Below are 27,698 nucleotides of genomic sequence, written 5' to 3'. Positions count from 1 at the left end.
TGACAAAGGGGTTTCACATACAACATAAAATATCACTTGTCTTTCATCATAGATACACACTCTTGCAAAACATAATCCATGAAGTCATTGTTTAACTTAAATATAAGTTCAAATCTTTATAATGCTGTTCATATTGTTTTCAGCCCTTTTATACAAGTCATAAATTTTGTAATAAAACACACGTGTATAATTCTTCCTAATACATGCGCACAAATAATCTCGACAAGTACACACCCGTGATATCGCGGGTCCGTGACTGAATTAAAGTATATAACTATGCCTAAGCCTTATTTTAGCAATTGGTATTGTCATCTGATAAAGTCATGTCGGTTATAAGATACACAGTTTTCTCTGCTTTCAAATCTTTCTATTTGAACCCGTCGACCTGGAACTCAATTATTGGAAATATTAATCATTTGGAAAACAAAAGGTCCAGGCTATCCAGGAATGGGGTATTTTTTTTAATCAACAGCATTGTCCTATATTAGTTATCTTAGAAAGTCTTACTGATTGCTGAATAAAGCTACAATAGGGAACAATTTGACAATGATTGAATTTAGTAGTGTCAGCCCTTTGATTATGACCCGTGTATATAGCAAAATCCTAAATACACCGTTTGGTGGTGCGCCTGTCAAATGTGGAACGTACAGATAAGGTAATAGCTAACAGGTGAATATACTATTGGTATCGGTATCGGATTAGTCCCGGAACTTGTTAATTATTGGCAATATTAATTATGTGGAAAACAAAAGGGTCTGGAGTGGTGTAATTTTTAATCTACACCATTGTCCTATATTAGTTATATATAGAGTTGAATTCTTTGATTTGTCGTTTTTACCCGATGACGGCTGACAAATTGGACCTCGTAATTTTAGTATTATAGATTCAAACGTACTAGTTAAGATCTATTTATGCGTTCAATTTTAAAAGTAAGATAGGTTTACTTTAGATGGATTCAAACTGAGCTCTAAGTACCTCTTTTGGTGTTTTAGACGACTAGACAGAACGATTCAAGATCGATTTAAAGCGTTTTTATTGGGTTTCAATCGATTTAAAGTGCACCGATCTAGTTTAAATCGACCAGAGTGTCCAAGTGCGAACGGGATCTTACCTTGACTTCATTATTCAGCTAACATTAATTTATCACAAAGTTCACACATGAAGTTATCATATATTATTTGTAAATGTAACTTTGAATTCATGGTTCACGATGAAATAGGCACGTCCGTATATGGTGCGTTTATAGTGACGATTTTCTCTATTGTATCAAAGTAATTGAAAATTGTTTTTTTTTTTAATAAATTCGTTGAATACTGATGTTAATTTTAACCCATTAAACGTTAATATATTTGACATTTAATTTATTATGATTTTAATAATTCAAAGATTCGTACTTGATCGTGCTGTATTATAAACGATTCAAGTTATTCACTGAGTGGAAAATGACTTCAAAAAAGGTCAGGAACCTTTAGGATAGTTATGACATGGTAGTTACAAATGTTGGCCAGATACAGAAAAACCGACATAATACTTTTTAAATTGATTGATTGTTGGTTGCTTAACGTCCAGTGGCAAATATTTCATGCATATTCAGGACGAGAACAAGTTAACAATAAATACAATAGGTAGGTTGTTGTAATAGAGGCCATTTAGGATGATGGTCGGGGAAATTTGGACTGCCACTGGAAAATGAGGGTATATTGGATAGGGATACTTTTTAAAAAAGACATTATGTACACTTAATAGATTTATCCTGCCGAACGGACTTTAAATAGAGCTAAAACTAACACATTGAACATTGCTCTTTCCTGGATCCTGGTAACTATAACTTTAACGAGAAGTTTAATACCAAAATGTATGATAAAAGAGACGATTTTTCATTTCCTTTTGTTAATCATCCATTTTAAGATTTTGACTTTCTCCGCTTGGTCACCATCTTTAGGTGCTTATATATCTCAACTTGTATACGATCCGTTGGTGTATGTAACAAAGTATTTGATTTCAACGAAAGCAATCTCTGTATTACTAAAACAATATATTACACCAGGGGATCGTCATCAAGGGCCATTATAAAGAAGAGAAGGATGACCAGAAGGAAGGAAGGACAGGGAGTGCGGAACAAAGAAATCACAAAAAAAAAAAGAAAAACGGAGTTGAAGGGAAAAGTATGGTTAATAAAACACAGGAAGTTGGACACAAAAATCATACAATTTGGTTGTGACAAAACATTATAATTTTAGATCATCTTACAAATTAAAACAGCATTGTCCAGTGCCAGTCAATGATTTGCTATATTTTATAGCTTTTTTTTCAATACAAAGTCTTTCTGTTGATACAATATCATCTTATATATCCAGAGTTTCATACTATCATAAAATACAAGCATACAGAATACAACCAAATTCTTTATAATTGGCAAGTCATTAGAAGGAATAAAAAGAGTTCAAGGGGGGAAATATAATGGCATTAGAGCACCAATTACAGTGCAATTGTTATCAGATATGATAGGCTGTTTTAGATAAAGTATTTTTAATTTTAGTTTCTTGTGTATAATTCTGAATTTAGTATGATGTCCATTATCACTGTACTAGTATACATATTTTTTAAGGGGCCAGCTGAAAGACGCCTACAGGTGTGGGAGTTTCTCGCTACATTGAAGACCCATTGGTGGCTTTCGACTGGCTGTTGTCTGCTCTATGGTCGGATTGTTGTCGCTTTGACACATTCCCAATTTCCTTTCTCAATTTTAAAAATAAATATGAAGCTGCTTTATTATCAGTAGATTTTTCAGTTGCCTTCTTTGGTTTGCTAAGGGTAGGGGAAATCACTAATTCAAAAACTAAGTCTGTTAAAAATGGCTTCAACTTAACAATTTCGGATATTTTAGTAAAGAAAAAGTCCTGGAGCTAAGAGTAAGGTGGTAAAAAACTGACCAAAAGGGAAAGTCCGTTACTTAATTGATACATGAGAACAGAAAAACTACTGTCCGATACGACTCACTAACGAATACTTAAATGTAGACGTACTTGTAACAAAACAGATGTGTGTATTCAATATAATGGTACGTCTTGAACTAGATACCAATTCAGCAGTATACTGGAAAAGGCTTCATATTTTCTTCATATTAATAAAGGTCATTTAAGGTCACATAATTTTTGAATTGGCGGCGGCACGGAACTATGCAGACAGGGGGTCTCAGAGGAGGTAATCGTGAAATTAGACAGATGGAAATCGCATGCTTATTCTCACTATATTAGGTTGCAATTTTTCTAATTTCAAAAGGCTAACAACTTTTCAAAGTTCCAAAGATTTTATGGATTGTTGGAAGTTCCCTTGTTCATTGGGACAATATAGAGGCGAAGAAATATGGTATGATCAACCTGGCATTTGAGTCCAACTGTGTTACAACATACTGGATTGGGTAACCTGGTTTACAGATTAAAGATTTGGACCCCCTGCTGGATGCAAAAAGACATCTTTTACCATCTCTTATTTTTATTATTACTCACTGTGAAGCTAATGATTTGACAGCTTTAGAATTGACAGGGAAGGGTTTGATTTAAATGTAAAATTTTCTATCCTACGTTACCAGGCTTTATCTAAAAGTGTTATTATAATATGGTTTTCAATGCTACAGCGCAGATACTGGCATTTTGCATCCTTTAATGCAGGTGCAATAATCGAACAGAAGAGAAAAAGAGTGAAATAAGTGGTCAAAAACTGTGTAATGGAAAGCTGTTTCACCTGAAAACATTAGTGCAAGTGAAGTGTCTTTATACAGAACAGATGGAACTGATTTATCACAAGCTGGAAGAGGGGAGGGGGTGAGTCTTTCCTACGTACAACAAAATCAACTTTTCCAATGCTTCAATAATGATAATTTTGTGGAGGTGAGACCCAAGTCAAATTTGGTAGCTGACGGGCTATCGTGTAGCGGTCCAGGGAGACTGGTAGTGATTGAAGGATTATTTCACTCGGCCCTTGCTCTAGGCCTGACAAGTTCTACAATTTGCAGGTTTTGAAAATGTGGTTAGTGGTAACGGTGGGGTCTTCAGATGGGTAAATCTGGGACCTACTCCACCATATCTTATAAAGGGAAGGCCTACATATGCCAACAGGTGGGGCACTAATAACTGGAGCATTGGTAAAACGAGTGTTTTCCCGGGTCACTCCCCATGATAGGTGGTGGTGTAACAGTGTTTAACTACCAGGGGTTTTATGACACTATGTCAACATAGGTCAGCTGGTAGCCATTGTGTATAGGTAATTGGTAGTCACCCTGGAGCCTCAACAAAATATTTTAGAATACTCTGTAGCCTAAGTAATGCCACAAAGTAAAAATGTACAAAATGTATATTCTAGTCATGAAAATGTAAATACAACATGTACAAGTTGTTGTAATAAAATGTATGTGATATAAAAATGATAGTTGTAAAAGTTATAAATGAAAAACATAGGACGGAATTTCTACACAAATGAGTATAATATACAGAAAGTCTGTAGTATTTAAATTTGGTACTTGTGAATTACAATTAACAAAAGACAAAGAGAGACAATTTTTAATCACTTTGTCTCTGTTTTGTACCCCTATTTGTGACAAATTTACCTACTGTGTATGTTTGTTTTGTTCACGTAGCATTATCAATATTATTAAATCTAATGCGACTGGCGTACAAGTGAGAAATTAGAGCTATAAAACCAGGTTTAATCCACCATTTTCTTCATTTGATAATGCCTGTACCAAGTCAGGAATATAACAATTGTTTCCATTCATTTGATGTTTTTGTCATTTGATTTTGCCATTTAGTTAGGGACTTTCCAAATGAATTTTCCTCGGAGTCCATTTTTTGTGATTTTTAGTTTTTTGGACACATTTCCCATTTCCATTCTCAATTGTATTGTATACTTTTAAATTATGAATTAATACACATATACAAAAGGGAACAATTGCAAGTTTGTTGTCTGGATTACGCTTCATGTCACGCATTAAAGGTGCAAAATAAAATTATTTTTGTATTTGATAATATAAAATTTATATACATTTTTTATTCTTTTATCTATCTTTTCAAACGGTAATGACGACAAAACAGGTGCTTGTTTAGATTTGACAATTTAACACTATAAAGTTTTGGTGAAATTTGCATTCAGAATACAGAACATTTTGTTTTGTCACATGTTGACCAGAATATTTTTTTCATCAAATTGGGGTTCAGGATATTTTTGAGAAAAAAAAAACATAACCCCCTTCCCCCTGGAAGTTAAATGGTCGTTCCCTAATGACTCAACAAACTACAATCACTGAGAGGGATTTTGACCAGGGAATATAAAAAACCTAATCAAAGAATGTTTGCAGTTACTCAAAGCAAGCTACAAGCAAGTATCAAACCTACTTACATCAATATATGTTGATGAATGATATACTCTTGTCTTTTGAAACGTTCTCTTGTTTTACTTAAAACAATAAACGTATGCTAGTAGTATGGTATGGAGAAGGAACTTACTCTTGTCTTTTGATACGTTCTCTTGTTTTACTTAGAACAATAAACGTATACTAGTAGTATGGTATAGAGAAGGAACTTACTCTTGTCTTTTGATACGTTCTCTTGTTTTACTTAGAACGATTAACGTATACTAGTAGTATGGTATGGAGAAGGAACTTACTCTTGTCTTTTGATACGTTCTCTTGTTTTACTTAGAACAATAAACGTATACTAGTAGTATGGTATAGAGAAGGAACTTACTCTTGTCTTTTGATACGTTCTCTTGTTTTACTTAGAACGATTAACGTATACTAGTAGTATGGTATGGAGAAGGAACTTACTCTTGTCTTTTGATACGTTCTCTTGTTTCACTTAGAACAATAAACGTATACGAGTAGTATTGTATGGAGAAGGACCTTACTCTTGTTTATTGGTAAGTTCTCGTGTTTAAGTAAGAATTGAAATATCTGAAATACTTGTGACTGCGACTTACAAAAAGAACCCTGATGCGGCTTTTATGATTTCGTATTATGACGTCGTAATGTTCTAAAATTTAAACGAGCACCTGTTTTGTCGTAATTACCGTTTGAAAAGATAAATAAAAGAATGAAAATTGAAATGCGTAATAAGAAGCAAAATCCAGTCACAAAACTTGCAATTGTTCCCCTTTGTATACTTTTATGTATCTTATTTCATTTTTTTAAAAGCAATCATTCTCATTTTTTTTATATCGAATTACTACATGTACTAACTACAGGTACATGTAATACACATACAATACTTTATAGTATATCGGAATTAGAATTACTCCAGATTTATTTCATGTTTTATATTAGGTGTTATGATCACGTAGATTTCACAGCAGAACTGTGGTTTTAACATTACCATAGGCGCATCCAGGGGAGGAGACTGGTTGCCCGCTCTACTGATTATTTGTGTGATTTAATATTAATATCGACTGATTTCTGAAGAATATATTTAATTTTGCAAACAAAAACTGTCTTTATTATCAAGTCCATTTTTGGAAATATGTTTAATACTATTTACTTATATTGACCTTTTTTTTTTTGGCGCAATTGAAATAGGGTTTGTGGCGCAAATGAAAAATTTGTTAGTCGCAAATGAAATGCCAATTTGCGCAAAAGCAAAGCGGCGATTTTTTTTAACCTGTTCTACATTTGTAACTACAATGTCATTACTATCATACAGGTCGCTGACCACTTTTCCAGTGAATGAAAAAAATCGTGACTTATACAGCATAATTAAGTAATTTATAGCGGACTCTATGAACCCAAATGTTAAACTACGAGTTGAGGCTATATGTAATCATAAACGAATTTAGAGTGTCCATTTGAAAGAGCCCTATAGCGTTTCGGCGACCAAAATAGAACGATGTCTTAACAAATAAGGCCATACAAAAATGTTTGTATTCATAAAAAAAATAGCATAACTATATAAGCAACAAATTATTTCTCTTAAATCAATATCCGTATTTAACGAACAAGCGATTGCAATAAAAAACAACAACCAAAAAATGATATTTCAATTGTTTACTGCGTACAAAAAATCAACAATTTCATTATAGCTAAGTAGATGAAGGACAGGTTTTGAAATGAAAAAGTGAGATTTGTTTAATTTCAAAATAAACTTGAGGTTTGAAACTTTTGTACATATAATTTTTTATATTATTTAAAGTATAATAAAATATGTTAGAAACTGCCACGAAAAGGACAATTTTAGAATACCAAAAAAATCCAACAAAATCCCGTTCAGAACCCTATAATATAAGTCACATTTTTTGCAATTGCTGAAATGTACTTAGTCTCTTTTTAAAGCAAATCCCGTTCAGAACCCCATAATGTAAGTCCCATTCTTTGCAATTACAGAAATGTACTTAGTTTATTTTTAAAAGCAAATCCCGTTCAGAACCCCATGATGTAAGTCCCATTTTAGTTTTAAAAATACTTTTAAAGGTGCAGGGACTTCTCTCTTTTTATGGTATTTGGTTTTCAATAAAAAGTTTAAATGCCAACGCAGGGAGAACGATGACTTTATAAAGTGCATTATACTATATCCTTGATTGATCTTGTTTAGGAATTAGAACCGCATGATTAGTAAAATAAAAGTATAAAGGAGATATCTATAATTAGTTTTTGATGTTTTATAAAATGAAAACTATTGGCAGCCTTTAGGGCAAAATCGAACAAAGTTATAAAAAAAAGCCCAGAGTGAAGTTAATATTAAGATCAGACTTTTGAAACAAAAACCAACGTTTCATTTCGGGGAATTTATAGCTGATTATGCGGAATGGGATTTGCTAATTGTTGAAACCCGTATGCACGACCGACACTCGGTTAACCGAGAGATTGGTCGGTTAATCTATATTGAGTATGCGGCTATATTGGCGATTGGTCTGTTAATCGGGTTGGTTATACGTCTGTTAAGAGTAAAACGCACAATTTAATGTCAAACTCTATTAAATATACAGATTTTTGACATATTATAAGAACCAAATCAAAAATATAAAAGTGTATGACAAAATGATATCTATCATAGAACACTTATCACCTGTTGAAACATTTCATAGTCTGCGCAGTTTTCAGTAAAATAAAAGACGTCGCTCAAATATGTAATATTTATGCTTATACGCATAGCAATTTTTTTAATAAAAGGCGAAACAAACAATTTTAGATATCATTTAAAGGACACAAAATAGTACTTTGGTTCTAAAAAAAATAAATTGACATTATTAAATATTTCATAAATATTGTAATATAACGTGAGTAATACCACGTTTGAGTGAAAATTATGGGAATAAAGTCTGTTAATGGGTTGAACAATTGGAATTGTGTCAGTTAAGAGTTATTTATTATAGCCACGACAAAAGTTTTGCTACCTTTATATTTTCCCATTGAAAAAGTTAAGAATGAGATGTTCTTGAGTAAAAAAAAAATGACAATACGGTGCAACAGTATCCTTCTATTAAGAGCATTTTTATTATGACTTTCTTTGCATTTTATTGAAGGGTGTGTCACTTCAATGTAGCGTGATATTAATTGGTTGCTGGAATATACATGAATTTAATATTATTAACGTTTTTAATCAGCCTCAATTTTTGTGTCTGTTCAAAGCAGCACGTTCTCAAATCCGACTGAAAGTGTCTTTCTAATACAACACAGGGTACATATAACGTGTTGTCGTTCTCATATGCACATGATATTTGTCACTGGACGTTTAAACCTAATTTGTCAACATCATCCAATTGGTTCTTTTCTTCTATTGCTTAATGATCTGTTGTTTACAAATCATTCTAAAGAAGTAAATGGGAAGGAGCGAATGTAGCTACATTTGGTTATCTTAAGTTTTAATTCATTTTATTCCGTTTAGTTCATTTCTACATATGTGCAGAGGAGAACTGCAGTTGTTCGCATGTAAACTTCAAGCATTTGTCACCAATATGAGTACATTGCAATCCGTTACCTTTTCAACATTTAGGGGTGTTTCATGTCTGTATTCTTAAACAATTATTTTTTTTTCTCTCTCTTTTTTTAGCAATGCATCACTCTCTACTGTCCTTATTATTCTATATTCTGTGTCTCCATCCAGATTCTTGTGTATACCATGAAGGTCCGGATTGGGGATGTTGTTTATTTCTGTATTCTTTAAATTCTTGTTACTTTTTCTCTACATTTTATTTATCTTACTCATTATTCTTTCTCTTTTCTTTATATCTTAGCATCCAAATATATTTTACTCACTGATGTTTAGTTGCATTACGACGTTTATCTCTGATTTATATACTGGTTACCAAATTAATGTAGATGACAAATTGGTGTCATTCATGACAATTAACCAGAATTCACATGCTATATGCGACAATTCTTGGATGAACTCAATATTACTTTAATATTATACTTTTTGAAACCATTTTTAGCAATTTTCAATTTCCATTGCCTAAATTGTTTATCGTTCATTTGTTGTTTCCGTATATTTTATGTTTCATTGCTCATGTGTTGTTTCAGTATATTATAGCCGCTCGTCTTGAGCCTACCCATTTGATCCGATAACACCCCATATAGCAATAAAGTTATACTTTTATTGCCATTTATAACTCTTAACAGACCAATTAACAAACCGGGTTTTATACATCCGACCCATTAACAGACCAGGTTTTAAATAAGATTGATTTATGTCACCAAAATACAGATTTTCGTGTATATTTTTCACACAATGATTTCAATATGGTTAACAAACATAATGCCTGTCTTTTTTCGATGTTCAAAATATTGCATGCAAGTAAATTCAACCAACGTGTCATTTTGTGTACATTTTGTGTGTGTAAAATGTGTATAAATGTATTAATGAGTAACCCGCCTTTCAATTTTATAGATCGTAAATGGAAGCTAGAAAAATAATAATTACACCACTGGATTCAGTACATTGAATTGTTTTGTTAGACATGAATATTTTTTATGATTAACATAGATTTAAAAAGTTATACAATGAAACATGCTGAATTTTCAATGATTTTCTCGATAACACCTGATTAACAGACTTTAGCCATCCCGATTAACAGACCAACCGCTGATATAGCCGCATACTCAATATAGATTAACCGACCAATCTCTCGATTAGCCGAGTGTCGGCCGTGGTATGGTGACTAAAGTTGTTTATATCTGTGTAATTTGGTCTCGTGTAGAGAGTTGTCTCATTTGAAATCATACAACATCTTCTTTTTAATATAAAAATTTAAAACAGAGGTCAACAAAGAAAAATACGTCAACAAGGACATCAGACATTAAATTTAAAAACATTTTTTTATTTGATTTTTGGAAACGCTATAAAAAAAATAACGACAAGTGGTATGAATGCAAATGAGACAACTATTCAATGAAATTCAAATGTAGTGGATGTGGGCAATTTTGGGCAACCGTAAGTCTTTTAGTAATTAAAAAGAAAAACATTACCGTTTAGTCGGCTTTAAAATGACCCCAACATGGAGTATAAGAAGCAATTCGCTGCTTTTAACCAGTTTATAAACTACTATCAAGGAACTTGTCGTCAATTTATTTCAAATAGCTGTTACATATGAAAACAGTTAGATTACCTATTTTTGGAGATAGCAAAAACCATTGGATGATGTAGATGAATTACGTTCTTTTGGTGTTCTTTTTGATTCGGTTGACAGGTTTGTCTTTTCCACTCTTTATGCTTGACTTCAACACAACCTTATCAAACCCAAGTTTTCTTAACTATTATATGGTCGTTTGATAAATCTGGTAGCAAATTTATTCCCTGCAATTCTTGTGAAGCCTTAGTTCTCGAATAAGAAATATGCTAGAAATACTTACTGGAGGTGTGTAATGCAAGCACTTAATTTTCTCCTTGAGAACAGTTTGTTTGTATTACTGTGGGCAACAGTTGTGCCCCTTGATTAGCAGACTTATTTATTTGCTGCTTTGAATTACAGTTTATGACCAAACTCAGTAAAGAACCAACACATTCTATTTAGTTTATAAATTGAATAACACTTACTATTATCTTCAGTTGGTGATACTTTTATTACGTTAAATAATCAAGAATTCTCTAACTATACTGCAGACATTTACTCAAAGACATTTTCTTTTAATAAATACTAACAGAAAAATTCTAGATTTACAAAAATATACGACAAAGGGGATGATTTTTTCCTATTTTATTTACCCTTTTTAGACGTTGATGTTCCCTTTGCACCGTCTTACAGTGTTTTTATGACCTAACTAGTTCGCTATGCTTATGTTTGTAGTGACGTTATAGATTCCAATGAACGCTATCTATGTATTTCTTGTAAATTGTAAAGTCAGAGATTTCGTTATCACAAATTAGGTAAAACCTTTAGTGAATTCTTACGTAGATACAAAGATGTTGTCTGCATGTTTGTCTGTACCGGTAAAAACCTATTTAAAACGAAATATCTTAAATTTTGCGTTGATGTTGTACACCAAGCCCGGGATTAATATACGATACATGTAAATTTATCCATTCTTTTTTTAAAATAACCCATTGACGACCTTCGATGTTGTTTGCTCCTTTGTCGGGTTGTTGTCTCTTTGACGCATGCCCCCTTTCCATTTTTAATTCTATTTTAATAAAGTTTAACTTATTCAAAAAGGAATTACATAGTATGCAACACTGTCATTAAATCTTTCAATATTGTTTTTTTTTGTGTATTAATATTGAACCAGTTATTAGTAAATAGAACCATACTAAATATTATACATATATACCCTCACGGTACTACAAACTGTCGATACCTATAATAGTTTAAAATTGCAAAAGGTCGTGTTTTTAGTGACGTCTGTACACTAAATCCATTGGATGTTGAATGTGTACTGATTGATATTTTAGTCCTAGATCAATGATTTTTTTATTAGTTGTTATTGTCTTTAACTAACTGTCAGTATCTATGAGCACTCTCATATCTGTACTAAGTGTCGTTTTGTTTTTGGAACAATAAGTAACAGGCCACTCTGTGCTTTTGTTAGATTTGCTAATGTATTTCTATGCGTATCCATCTGGTGTATCCCTCTGGTGTATCCCTCTGGTGCATCAATCTGATAAGTTAGGCATTTTCGACTGAGTTTTATAGTTTGTTCTTATGTTTAACTGTCACACCATATTCAAGGTTAAGGATACGTTCTAGAATGATGCCAGATCTATCAGATCTCCATGTTCGTTGTCAATACCATAATATAACATTAATGCTGTGGTGTAGTGTAGTACTGGACTACTAACTCAAAGGTTCGTGCTTCGGTCCCCGTACCGGTGAGTAAATTTCAGGGACTGAATTTTCGGCTCTCCCTCGACACCATTTGCGAGTATGGTCTTGAGAAACGATGATAGTCGTCGGAAGGAGACGATAAATGGCTGACTCATGTTAAGAGAGAGTCATATCTCTTGCACGTCAAAAGGTAAAGGAAAACAAGTCCACAAGACACTATACAGAAAACTAGACATTTAACAAGAACTCCTCAACCCCCTGAAACATGAACAGGAGGTTTTATGAAAAGGTGAACGATATCTGCTCAACCAGAAACACCTGTCGTGTTATGCAACATCACCAAATTGATTTTCTTCCTTTATACAGACTTTAACCGTTGTATATGTTGCTATTTTTTTTTATTTTCAGACTTTTTCTACTAATATGTTACAATAGTTACCGTTATTTCCAATTATATTGCGTTTGTCATATGTGTGTTATAGTTTTCAAACTCATTTATCGTTCAGTTTCCGTTTAACTAGATGCAGATAGTACAAAGTACACTGAATGGAACGTGTCAACACGCAGCCTGTGTGACGTATGCCCCTTTTGCAGCCACATATATTCGAAAAGGTATCTTCTTTTACAGATAGGGCGTATAAAGATAATTTGATTTAGATACTGACAACTTAGATAAGAACCATATTATCACTATTTAAAAAAATTGTCCTTTGGTCTTGCTGACTGAAGTTTCCTAACTCATCGGAGTCGAGTGGTATGAAAAATTATCAATAAAAGTAACAACGTCGTCATAGGTACAATAGCGATAAATTATCATGGGTCATCTCAACTCAATTGCTTTTCTCACTCTCAAAATTGGCATGGGGGGAAATGGCTATAAGACACCGGTTCGAGCGCGAAAATCAATCTCGTTTAGATGATCAACGATAATTTATTAAAAAAAAACTAGTGTATGATCAAATAGATCATCGGAATACTTGTAATAGGTGTTACACCACCAATTACTCCCTCAAATTTAGAACGTGTGAAAGTAGGCCTACTCGGACAAAAGATAGTGCATTTGATGTCATTGTTTACTTAAACTACCCAACAAATTTGCAGAAATGAAAGTTTTGGTGAAAGAGAAATATATTAAGACCATTTTGAGCCCAAATTTACTTGTCTATGAGTTGATATTAAAAATTGAGGATTAATGCGCTCCATTGTATACTAATTTAAGATTTCAAGAAAACCAGGGGTTATTTTTAGTGGTACATCCATTCGGAAGGTCTCTTCTTTCTTATATAGCTTTAAAGGTATGCTGAAAATTTGCATGAAGAAAGGTGATACCTGTACAATTCAGGACATACCTGGTTTGTAAGAGGTTAAACTTAAGATAAAAAATTTGGAAAGCTTTGAAAATTGCAAAATTTGGTTGAACAGATAGGGACTTTTAATTGGTGGTCTGACACCTAATAGCACAGTCATATCCCGATACATGGATAAATGATTATCTTTTCTTTTAATCGGTTGTTACTTTCGCGTAGGTATCTAGAATTATTTATCTGTATAAATTAACATGCAAATCTACCTACGCTCAAACTCTAATGTTATGTTTTGTATTGACGATAAATTAAATAAAAGTATTTTTCGTAAATAGACTTTTTATGGTTATATTAGGAACTTCTCGTAAATGGACGCAATTAAACAAGCCATCCATGTTGATTTCACATATATATCTTTATACGTTGATGATCAATTTACATCTTTAAAATTGAAAATGACTGATGAAATAGCATAATGAAAAACGTTTTAAAATTGGTCATGCAATTCATAAAGCTTTTTAAGTAATTTTGTGATTTGGAGCCTACTATTTGTTTCATTCATGTATGCATACTTTTGGCAATAGGTCTATTTTGTAAGGATCAAAATGGGTTGTTAAAGAAATGTATGACTTTTTTGTGTTTTTTGTTTTGTTTTCATGTTTTAATAATTACATCAGATGTATGTTTCATTATAATACGTTATTCTGATTGGCTAACTAGCAATCTCATGATATTCCTTAATCAATTGCATTACACAATGCAACTTTTCATTCATGATGACACGAGGTCCCACAATAAAGTGCACAGGTAAATGAAATAAAAACTTGATAAAAGGCGTGTTTTCATGATCCTATAGGTAAAAATGTAATTATAAGTATTGAATGTTTTTTTTTTGTAACTTTATAGGGTTGTAAAAGCGTTGACCGTGCGCACATTTTTGTCTGCGCTTCATACAAAATGTACTTCGGTCAACCCCTTTTACCCCCCAAAAAATTTACAAAAAAGAGCATTCAATTCTTAAATAAATTATAATAAACGCATGCTCGTTCTCAAATGTAATGAAGAACTTGATAAAGGCGACTATAATATACCGCTGTTCGAAATTCTTATATACCTATATGGAGTTATTTTCTTTCAGAACGACAGGTCATTCTTTTTCAGAATCAACCTGGACGATACCATGTTTCAATGATATATGCTCCAAGGCATAAAATAATGACCTGTGTGAGGTCATTATTGTCCTTGATAAACATGCAATCTATGATTTACTTCAAAACTTTTTCGTCTAATAGTTTTTTGTTGCCGATTTGGAAATTTATTTTTTAAAGTTCAATCGATGATAGGTGTAAAAGAAACCGTCATTGTAGTCCCGCATTTTAATTTTACAAACAAACAAGAATGTGTCCATAGTACACAGATGCCCCACTCGCATTATCATTTTCTATGTTCAGTGGACCATGAAATTGGGGTCAAAAGTCTAATTTGGCAATTAAATTAGGATGATCATATCATAGGGAACATGTGTACTTAGTTTGAAGTTAATTGGACTTCAACTGCATCAAAAACTACCTTGACCAAAAACTTTAACCTGAAACTTGCACTATTATTTTCTATGTTCAGTGGATCGTGAAATTGGGGTCAAAAGTCTAATTTGGCAATTAAATTAGGATGATCATATCATAGGGAACATGTGTACTTAGTTTGAAGTTAATTGGACTTCAACTGCATCAAAAACTACCTTGACCAAAAACTTTAACCTGAAACTTGCACTATTATTTTCTATGTTCAGTGGATCGTGAAATTGGGGTCAAAAGTCTAATTTGGCAATTAAATTAGAAAGATCATATCATAGGGAACATGTGTACTAAGTTTGAAGGTAATTGGACTTCAACTTCATCAAAAACTACCTTGACCAAAAACTTTAACCTGAAACTTGCACTATTATTTTCTATGTTCAGTGGACCATGAAATTGGGGTCAAAAGTCTAATTTGGCAATTAAATTAGAAAGATCATATAATAGGAAACATGTGTATTAAGTTTGAAGTTGATAGGACTTCAACTTCATCAAAAACTACCTTGACCAAAAACTTTAACCTGAAACTTGCACTATTATTTTCTATGTTCAGTGGACTATGAAATTGGGGTCAAAGTCTAATTTGGCAATTAAATTAGAAAGATCATATGATATGAAACATGTGTACTAAGTTTGAAGTTGATTGGACTTCAACTTCATCAAAATCGACCTTGACCATCAACTTTAACCTGAAACTTGCACTATTATTTTCTATGTTCAGTGGACCATGAAATTGGAGTCAAAAGTCTAATTTGGCAATTAAATTAGAAAGATCATATCATAGGAAACATGTGTACTAAGTTTGAAGTTGATTGGACTTCAACTTCATCAAAATCGACCTTGACCAAAAACTTTAACCTGAACGAACAGACAGAAGTACAGACGGACGGACGGAATGACGGACGGAAGGACGGTACGACGGACGGACAGACGGACGGACACCGGACATTTGTATACCATAATACGTCCCGTCAAAATTTTGACGGGCGTATAAAAACCCAACAAAAGCAAGATGTTTATTATTTTCATTTTGACTGTCAAATAATAAAATCTGAGCCAGTGAAAACGTAAATCAATTCATTGTTCTTTAAACTATCGATTTTTGATTGGTCTAGACGAGAGGGTAACATTCCAAAAACACTGTCACCCTCTCAGCCATGAGATAGAGTAAATTAACACCCTCGCATCAGCCTATCAAATATGGCATTTTAACGTGAAGTATAATAATCTGACATCTTCTTATATCTATCTATGGCTCAAACCGAAACGAGATGGGATAAAAAGGGATAAAAAACGCACAATTTTGCCTAACCGGTTACTCGGATAGTCGTTCAACCAACTAACCGGTCAACAGGTAGTTTTAGTTCATGTTTGAGAGCCTTACCTATAGAACACTACAAAAGTTCGTTTTCATAATACGATTTATTAAAAAGAAATAGAGAAATGGGGAATATGTCGAAGAGACAACAACTCAACCAAAGAGCAGATAACAGCCGAAGGCCACCGATGAGTCTTAGATGACTTTCTTTTGCATTATATAGTTATACGTGTTATAAGGATTGTCTGTGAGGAATACTGGCGAAGTTTGACTTAAGTAATAATCCTATATCACCGTACATGCTATGGCGTTTGTAATATCTTTATATTGAAAAAATTTAAAAAAAACTTCTTGATCTCGAATTCAAATAGTTCTTTCTCTTTCTCTTGATGTCTCAGAAAATAATGTGGAGTGTTTCAATTTGAAATTATTAAGCCAGTTGCATCAAGTAGACATTAATTACATTCACCTTGATTTTAGTACAATTTTGTGAGTTGACATTTCGTTTAAGGATGTTCGCTGCACACGGACCTATACTTTTTTCTTTCTTAATTTCAAGGTTAAACCCAAATAAAAAATTTCAGAAATTATTGTAAATTTCTTGTTATTTTTAAACCATGTTTCAAACAGTTTTGTTGGATGTCATATGTTTTCCCGTACTTTCTTGTTTTTTATAAATTCAAACAGGTCAATAACTGTGAAAAATTACTTGTTTACGATTTATTTTGTGTAAAATGAAACAATGACATTTTTTTCAGCATTATTTCAATAAAAAGAGTTCATACTTATTGAAATGATTGTTTTTTGTTTCTTCTAATGGACATATACAGATTTCTGGAAAAGGCAGATATTTATGCAAAAGCCATTTTCATGAACAATAAAGAGCTGCGGTACGGAAAAATAAGCACACGGACCTATATATTTTTTTTTTATTTTTTGACTTGCCTATGAATGAACTTTAAAAAAAAAACACTCAGGAAAACTTTCTTGTTATTTTGAATTTGAGGAGCAAACATCCTTAAAGTATGACAAAGCCTTGCACATTCAGATGTAGGTCTACCCAATATTAGAACAAAAATAAAATAATGTAGTAAATCCTAAAATTTAATCGGATTACTGATTTAAAGTAACTATTTAGAAAAAAAACATGTATACTACTCATGTTTACTCGAGATATTGCCCCGATGCCACGCAAGCACACTCAGTACAGCATTAAGCTTGCATTATGGTTCAAGTGTAACAGGAAGCATTATAATTTAAGTGTAACAAGAACAAAAATATTTTGTGGGAATTTATTCATTGATTTCTATGAAATATGTGCATACTCGTTTAAAACAAATATCACAGGAACTTATTTAACTTTTTTAAAACTTTTAATATTAATTGGAACAAAATTCATAGCCACGATTTTTGTTCCGGAACTGCATTTAAACGGCACAATATCAATCTTTAACTGCAAAAAAAATATCGAAAAAGAATACAATATGACATTTTGAAAAGCGTTTTTATTATAAGCTTGAATAGCTATATATTTGATGAAGAATGAATGTATTTCAATTTGAAAATATCATAAATACTAGTCATCAATTAAGTTTTTCCATTTGTTGCAAGTCTCCATTTATCCATCAATCTATAATAAAAATTCCACGCATCTTCCAAAATTCCACATCAGAAATGATTGCACTAATAGAGATAATGCATAGCATTTATAGATAAAATGGATCGCTTTCAATAATCGATATGCTATATTGTATTGCTTTTATAACACTTATTTGAAGTTGAATGCTGTTTTTGTACAGTAAAAAGACATATCACAATGAAACTATGTCGAAAATTACCTTCAAATCAATTATTTTGGTATTTTCAAAACGTAAACAAATACAGTTTGTTCATGATCCTTTAGTCTACAATAGACATGCTCGCATATGATAGTGACAATGAACTAGCTGGATTTGTACTTTATATATGTTCCGGACCATATGAGTATAATACTCGTTTGGTTATTAACGGGCCGGACCATATGAGTATTTGGACCATGTAGGTATATTTTTTTATTACATTATACACGTTCCAATAATACAAAAACTTTATCTGAAAAAACAATAATGGTTACAATACAATGTATTTTTTTTTATAATTCAAATACTACGTAAAAATTAGACAATGATGCCATAGTTAGTTTTCATCGCAAATTACATTCTTGCATGTAGGCTTGGGGTGACATTTACTTCCACACGGTATCATAACATTTGCAAGTCTTGTTTGTGCACGTGATCCTTTTCATTTACACCTTTTGTTTGCGAGTGAAAAGCTAACCTTTTTGTAGCTGCGTACAGTGATACCGAGGTGTTTGGTCATTCCGATATGTCTACGGTGTTTTTAAGACGGTCTAGAGCTCAAATATCGTACGTAGCATGACTGCAATACACAATACTCACTAGATAACTTAATAAACTATGTTACTTTCCAGTGACTTCTTGTGTAACAGTTCATCAAGAAATTTTTGATTTTTTTTTTTTTAAGTCGACATATTGCCATTCTCTCGTAATAACAAATCGGTAATGACTATCGGTAATGACCATCGGTATAAAATGTGTTTATTATAGTTTTGACAAGTTGGTAACATTAACTGTGTGAAACTTCTAATTTTTATTTGGCTAATCGTTTTATTTTAATATAATAATAGAATTACTTATATGATAGCGTCTTTTAAATGAACGATCATACATTTTGTACCATATGAAGGGTTTAGAAGTATTGAAAGTAAACTGTAACAGAGTGTTAATTACGCCGACCATACGCGTACGGTCTGACCATACGCGTATGGTCGGACCATATGAGTATAATTCTTATATCATTTGCATATCTATAAATACTTGAATTGGATTGGTCAATTGGGAATTTTTCTCTTGGTTTACACTTCGATAAACCATGTTTCCGAAACTACTTTCGTAATCTATTCATGCGCGATACACATTTTTGCAGGGATACTGTGATTTTCATCAAATTGAGACTATAAAACAATTGCATAACAGTTGTTTCTATTCAAATGCATATTTAACAAAAAAAAGAAACAAAATAAATGCACAAAAGCTTCGAAAATGTATAAAAATAAAATTTGAATAAAATTCCGCGAAATTTCATGAAGGATTTGGCGAATTTACGTCATGGAAAAACACGACGTCATACGAATGAAAATATTCAAGGGAGAGATTATTTCGTTACGTGTACGCTTCAAATTCGGATATTATTTAATTAAAATGAAGTTTTTGAGGTAGGTGCTATTTCATTTTAGATTCTGTTGCATTTATCGGACATTTATGGTTTTTAGAAAGTCAAAATGGCGGCCACTGCTTAGTTACGACATGCCATTGTGCTTTTGATGGTAAATATAGCAGCCATCAATCAAATGATGTGAATTAATAATTGCGTATGTTTGGATGCAGAATTATAAGAATTAAACACATTTTTTCTAGAGGTTATTGATGTGTAAACCTGGTCTCTTACTCACAAACTTGACATAAAAGTCCTTCGGACTTTTTATTCAGTTTGTGAGTTAATCGCCCCGGTTTACACATCAATAACTTCTAGAAAAAATGTGTTTAATACTATAATATACCCATATGGTCATGACCATACGCGTATGGTCCAAATACTCATATGGTCCGGAACATATACACTGAGAGCCACCGTTTTAAGTTTACTTTCAATTTTACGAGTCATTGACCAATTATAACAATACACATTTGGTGAACACATTTCAAATTGTCCACCTAAAATAATAACAATACAGATATATCGATACAGTTTGAAGTATAATAGATAGAAAAATAATCTACAATAACAATTCAAAAGCTGCAAATCAGTAGAATAAAACATATGTACATATAACATTTTTTGGATTGATTTGTTTTTATTGTTTTACATAAAAAGTAGCAAATACGATAGTAATTTCGGTTTGTGTATTATTACTCATAATCATCTGGAGAACCTGGTTTAATTTGTTTACTGTCTTTCTCTACAGACATTGGCGTCAGCACACATTAACTTGTGTAGCTGTTTCATTGACTGTGTGAATATGGTTACTGTTACCTTTTCTCGGAATGATACAACACACACCAATATGCGCATTCGGAAATGCTTGTTTAACTTTGACAATAGCATGTGTTGCATAAACATTCACCTTGTCACTGTCGTGCTTGTTTTTATTTCCAAACAACATATATCCAAACAACTTATATAAAATGATTAAGTCTTTCAACAAAGGTTATAAATAATAAGCAACGATGCAAATATTGAAACATAAATATTCATCTTTTACAAATAAATGCAAAACAACAACATCTATTCAATTTAATAAATATGTACTGAATAGTGTCATGTAAATCATGTAATATAGAAACACGCAATTTCTATTATTAAACAAGGGAAATAACAATTACATGACAATCCTGTCTTCCAAATGTATTTAAAAACATTTTGTTATTATAAACAATTACTAATTAGAAAGAGAGAAAAACACACAAACTGAAGATAACATGTGTTTCAGTTGCTTATTGTTGTTAAACAACTGCTAACCTGGACCAGAGACAAACAATGGTTTCAAAACATACTATACACTACGAACGACAACTCGACCTAGAATGTTACTCACATTTGTTGATAATGTAAACAAACATTGATTTGAAAAAAAAGCGGTAATATGTAGCAATTTATAACAATCAGAAGGCTGTAGTAAAGATCATCAGGAAATTGATCTGGTTTGCCGCCCGGAGATGCCGATAAGTGATATTTTTACAAAATCATGTTTACAGGGGAAGTGTCGAATTGTCCTTGCCAAAATTACAATTAATTCAGATATCCAACATTTCTAACAAATATACCACGATGATACATTGATAATACTGGCTTGTTAAATATACCTTCTGTCAAAGAATGCAGCAATAGTTCTGTCGTAGACGGCAAAAGAAAAAATCGTGATTATAAAGCATGCAATTCCGGAAATTGACCGTCTCCAAAAATAATAAATTCTAAAATTGAGTTATCGTCCTTTTCGCGCCAGACGACTATTGAAAAGGCTACATTTGGGCCATTGCTTTTCACACGGTGGTTTTCAAAGACCGCACCTAAACACTGATCTATTTTTCTAGAGTGGCATCATTAATAGATCCTCTATGCATACGAAAATCCAAAAACAATTTGGCTCCAAGAATGTTTTACAACAGAAAATCGACGAATTAACGGAGCTCAAAAACACATTCACTCTACAAACAAGGGACATAACCATTTACATCTCAATCTCAATTTTGTAAATCCGATAATCCACTGAATGTTTTTTAAGCTTATGATTGCTTTTAATACTTGAAAATACTAGTAGACAGAAGTGAATCGGAGATTTTTGCTCAATTTAATTTTAAGAACAACATTGGAAATTTTGCTCAATGTCAGGTAGAATAGTTTCAAATTGATCATCGTTTTCGAATTTTCGGCTTAGGGCGTTTTTTAGGTAAAATTATTCTAGAAAAGCACTTCGGCCCGCATGCAAATATTAAATGTGTTGTTCTTATTATTTTTAACTAACCAACCATTGATTTAAATACATGTATCATTATTCTATGAAATCGTAATTTATTTTATTTGGCTTTGCTTTTTCATAAGTGTTTTTTGTAAATTATTCTACTAAACAATTATTATACAATGCATTGCTTTTTATGTAATGATTTGATTTAACGTTCTTTGATTTTCGATTTCTTATTACATTGATTGAAGATTAAAACATGGAAGGGTTTCAACGACATACAATGTTCTTTTGTGTGGTGGTACATCCTCAGTGGTAAACAATACATATGAAGAAAAAAAATATATAGTTACCCCAAGTTTCACATTCTGTACTGAAAACATTTTGACTACAGATTTCCAAGCTTTTGGTGTAATTCGGTTGCGAAGTATTTGCTTTACATATGATGTTATTGAAAGGAAATAGTTGACTTGAATTTAAAAATATTGTTTGCTATATAAACTTTGATGATTTGTTTTATGAAGAGGGGCATCGGTTTTGGTTTATGATATGTATAAATACCCAGCCGCGTCCTGTTTATAAATCAAGGATGCCTCGTGTAGCGAGGATCCTTTTCGCGTAATACGTAAAACAACCTCTTGTCAATAGACATGTTCAGCATAAGCCGATTTCGAAACCGAAACCGAAACCGATACCAAAACCAACAAGAACTATCTTTAAAAAAAGATATCCGACGTATTTTAATTTGAATATATGTTTAAAACTATCATTTCGATAACCTTCAGAAGCACAATGACTTAAGGTCTTCGTATCTTTCTGTTTACATTCACCAAAACCCCGCGGAAATCTCACTTGCGTAGGTACGTTCTCAAAGTCATATAATTGGACATGCTTTGATACTATATATTATGCCCTTGAATTTTTACTAGATAACATTTGTGTTCGCTTTGGAAATTCCGTATATCGTCAGATTATCGGAATTCCAATTGGGACTAACTGTGCACCACTTATTGCGGACCTGTTTTTGTATTGTTATGAGTTACAATTTATGACAAAAATAAGCAAAGACCCATCGAAACAACATCTGATAAACAAATTTAATAATACTTTTAGATATTTGGATGACATTTTGGCTCTTAATAATGACGACTTCAGTATGTATATTAATGAAATGTATCCTGTTGAACTTACTTTAAATAAAGCTAATACTAACAATGACCACTGCCCTTTTCTCGATCTTGATATCTATATCACTAATGGAAAGCTGAATACTAAAATTTATGATAAAAGGGATGATTTTTCATTTCCTATCGTTAACTATCCGTTTTTAGATGGTGACGTTCCCTTGTCACCATCTTATGGTGTTTATATATCTCAACTTGTACGATTCGCTCGTATATGTAACAATGTTTTAAATTTTAACGAGAGAAGTTTATGTATTACTGAAAAATTATTACACCAGGGTTTTCGATATCACAAACTAGTCAAAACATTTACTAAATTTTATCATCGGTATAAAGACATCATTCGTAAATATAGCTCAACATGCAGACTTCTAATACGTTCAGGTATTTCATATCCAATTTTTTATGGTAATATTCTTTATAAAGCACAAAGGTGTCAGTATTCACCTCAGAAACTTACAAAACCTTTGAATAGACTTATTAAGAAGGGATATAATTACGATACTGTTGTCAAGTCATTAAAGATTGCATATTTTGGCGTTAATATTGAGTCACTGATAAGGTCTTTGCATCGGAACTAAACACATTTATTCTAAAAACAGTTGTTGGCATGACACGGGCTATGTTCTTCTCATATATGTTATGATGGTATGATACTAAACCCCTAACGGGACGGATTGTGCCTGATGTTCATATGATGAAATCATAATCTTTCAGTCAGTTTAATTGAAGTCTGGAGCTGGCATGTCAGTTAACTGCTAGTAGTCTGTTGTTATTTATGTATTATTGTCATTTTGTTTATTTTCTTTGGTTACATCTTCTGACATCAGACTAGGATTTCTCTTGAACTGAATTTTAATGTGCGTATTGTTATGCGTTTACTTTACTACATTGGTTAGAGGTATAGGGGGAGGGTTGAGATCTCACAAACATGTTTAACCCCGCCGCATTTTTGCGCCTGTCCCAAGTCAGGAGCCTCTGGCCTTTGTTAGTCTTGTATTATTTTAATTTTAGTTTCTTGTGTACAATTTGGAAATTAGTATGGCGTTCATTATCACTGGACTAGTATATATTTGTTTAGAGGCCAGCTGAAGGACGCCTCCGGGTGCGGGAATTTCTCGCTACATTGAAGACCTGTTGGTGACCCTCTGCTGTTGTTTTTTATTTGGTCGGGTTGTTGTCATTTTGACACATTCCCCATTTCCATTCTCAATTTTACGTTCGTACAACAAAGTTGACATTAAAGATTATATAATTGTCCCGAATAATCAGCTGTCATGGATGCAAAGAGCTATTGGAGAAACAATTATTTTAATAAAAATATAAATCTTTGTAAGATCTAGTTCAAATATTTATAGTTTTTCACTTGCTTTTCATCACGATATAATTAACGAGACGTTTTTTTCAAACACAACCAAATCACCAACCATGACAGCATTTTGCCCAATCACAGAAAGTATTTTCGAGCATGCGTATTCTGTTGCCATAGTTAAGCGTCCTTAAGTTCAAAGGGCACAAACCGAAACTATACCGACTACGTCGGAAAAATAGTAGGGAATGATAAATGTTTATAATGTTAATTAGTTTAACCTTTTTACTCAACAATTTGTTGGAAATTTGATTACTAAAGACAGAGTATTACTTCAATTCATCAATTCAAATAGTCTATCAAAAAGCAAAGTTAAAGTTAACCGTTATTTAATTACACCAAAGTAATATACAATTTAAGATGTTGAGACAATTTATTTATGATGTAAATTAAGCAGGTTTTGTTGTACGGTAATAGCTTCACATAGTGCTATAACAGGTGCAATAATGTTCTATGTCTATAAAGAGAATCTATTAAATATTTGATGAATGTATATTCATTTTATGGAATGCTCTACATAAACTCTTCTGCACGAATCTTTTCATTCGCGTTCATCGTAGATAAATGAATGTTAGTTGCGTAGCTGCCTTTACAGTATACAGGCGCGGATCCAGGGGGGGGGGAGGGTAGGGGGTTGGAACCCCCCTTTTTTTTTGGACGATCAATGCAATTGAATGGGAACATGTAATTGGAATCCCCCCCCCCCCCCCTTTGTCCTGGGTAAGGAACCCCCCTTTTTAAAATTAAAATGGCTGGATCCGCCCCTGGTATATAGTATTACAATAGGATGTTCTAATGGATATATGATATCGTCAAGTAAGTAACAATCACGAGAAAACGGTGAAATATAGTGTGAACCGATCGCATCCATCAATCTGTAAGTCATCGCGTCATTGTTATGACCTAGAAAACATATTTGATGTATCTTATTTTCTTTCTTGTGTCTCTTATTACTTAAGTGTACATGAATATAGTGTATACGACGATGTCCACAATAAAATCATGCCTGGTTTGTGGTTGACGATTTGTTATATGGTAGGTGCCATCAATATATCCAACAGTTTCTTCCAATTCTGGCCAATCACCCTTCGTAGATTCCCATTTTTCAACTGACGGATATGTTATCAATGATCTGAAAGCTTGATGAAGAATTGACAAAATGTCATGGATTGCTTCATGAAATAGAGTTTTTCTAAAACCAAGAACAAATAGTTATAAGCCATACTTTGAAAAATATAAAAGGCTACTGTAAATAGTATGTCCGTTACAAATGTGTTAAAGTCAGATTTTATTTTCTTGATAGCAATTTAAAAAATGAAATAATTTGCTTTAAAGTTGAGGATGAATATTGAAGAATCTAGCACATCAAGAGGGGTAATCAAACGTGTTCCAGAAAAAAGAAAAGAAAAAGGAAAGGAGAGTGAAAGCATGAACATGTATATCATACTGTTGAAATTTATTTTGCCGATAGCACCATCAATCTTTTTGGACCCCCTTCTTCTGAAACAGATTACCATTAGTCCCTTAATTATAATTAAATAAAAGTTGTTTGACTTTATAAGTATTTGTTTCCGTTCAAGTGTTAGTTAAAGGTTCCCTTTATATATACATATTTTCGGATCGATATTGAATACATTATAAAACTATGTACAGTTCTTTCCCTTAGACTAAATTTCATTCATGATTAATGTACATTATCAATAATAAATTTACGTCCAAATCTTAAATGTAGATTAATAACTTAAGTGTATTTAAAACTCGTTGAATTCAATTTTGCTTTTTTGATAGATTCATGTTATTTTTTTTAACTGAAGACAAACTCTATATAGTGTTTTAAATTTCAAACAATAAAATGAAGTAAAAGGGTTGAGTTAATGAAACATAATTAACATTTACCACTAACCTTATTATTATTTTTGGTTTCGGTTTCGGTTTCGGTATCGGTTTCGGTTTCGGTTTATGGTGAACATGTCTAATAGTGGCATGTTTCAAAATAAACATTTTTCGTGTCTTTCCATCATATCATCGGTTACCATGGTCAGTAATGTTGATATCTCGCGCATCATCTCTGTCCGCCCAATATGCAGAATAGTCTACATGGTCTAGTGGTATTAAATAATCATAATAAAGTAACATTTATATTCAACCAATCCCGGGCGATCTACCAGTTGTATTAATTATTAATTGGAATTGGTCCTAAATTTACATTTACTATTTACATATTATCGGTAACAGGTAAGCAATCAACCCATTCATTTGTTTTATTGAAGTTTAAACGCATTGATTAAAGCACAGTTTGCATAAAGCGGAAAAACGGTCATTGATTTAACAATTAAAAAAAGAGCATTTTATTCTTTTAATTATATATTATGCTACAACCGTAACATTCAGTTGTTTTTTCAATGCATTATTTGTAAATTGTCACGTATAGCACCTGCTGTCATAGCTGTTGCATTTTATACATGTTATACGGATATAAATATGATATTAAAGTCTCGCGATTGATCAGTCAATCAAAATTACACAGATATGAAAATTTATATACTGAACCGCAAAAGAGAGTCGCAGTAATTTAAGGTAAAAATGATGAAAGAATAAATGCTATATTTTTTTTAATGGGCGTTTAAATATCCTTGTTATTTAACAAATTCCCATCATTTCAGTTCATTCACTGTTCATTGATAAAGTTTTTCACCAACATATCACAGGATTAATTAGTACAGGTCACCAGTCAGTAGTGTGTGTTGTCGCCATTAGCGTTGATTACGGAACGGCATCTCCTGAACATGGAATGAATCAGAAGGTTGATAAAGTGCATAGGAATGTTAGCCAACACCTGCAAAAAAGATGCCTGAAGTTCAACAGCAGTTGTCTGATCTGGATAGACGTCATTCAGTTTTATCTGAGTCTCGTCCCATGGTTGTTCTATGGGGCTTAAGTCCGGACTAAGAGCAGTCAAAGACATAACTGTAATGTTTGTTAGCTGTAGAAAGTCCATTGTAGCTCTGGAAGTATGCGCACGTGCATTGTCATGCTTGAAAGTGTTGTTTTATAACGTGCAAAATGTGGCACAACATATGGTCGCAGAACTTGATCAGTATACCGGGCTGCGTTAACACTATTTCCTCTACCTGGTCCAAGATTCCGGAAGACGGCAGGTCCTAATTTATAGTTCAAGCCGATTCCGCTCC

This window comes from Mytilus galloprovincialis, chromosome 3 (genome assembly GCF_965363235.1).
Source record: "Mytilus galloprovincialis chromosome 3, xbMytGall1.hap1.1, whole genome shotgun sequence".
Lineage (NCBI taxonomy): Eukaryota > Metazoa > Mollusca > Bivalvia > Mytilida > Mytilidae > Mytilus > Mytilus galloprovincialis.
Note: the sequence above shows the minus strand (reverse complement) of the source record.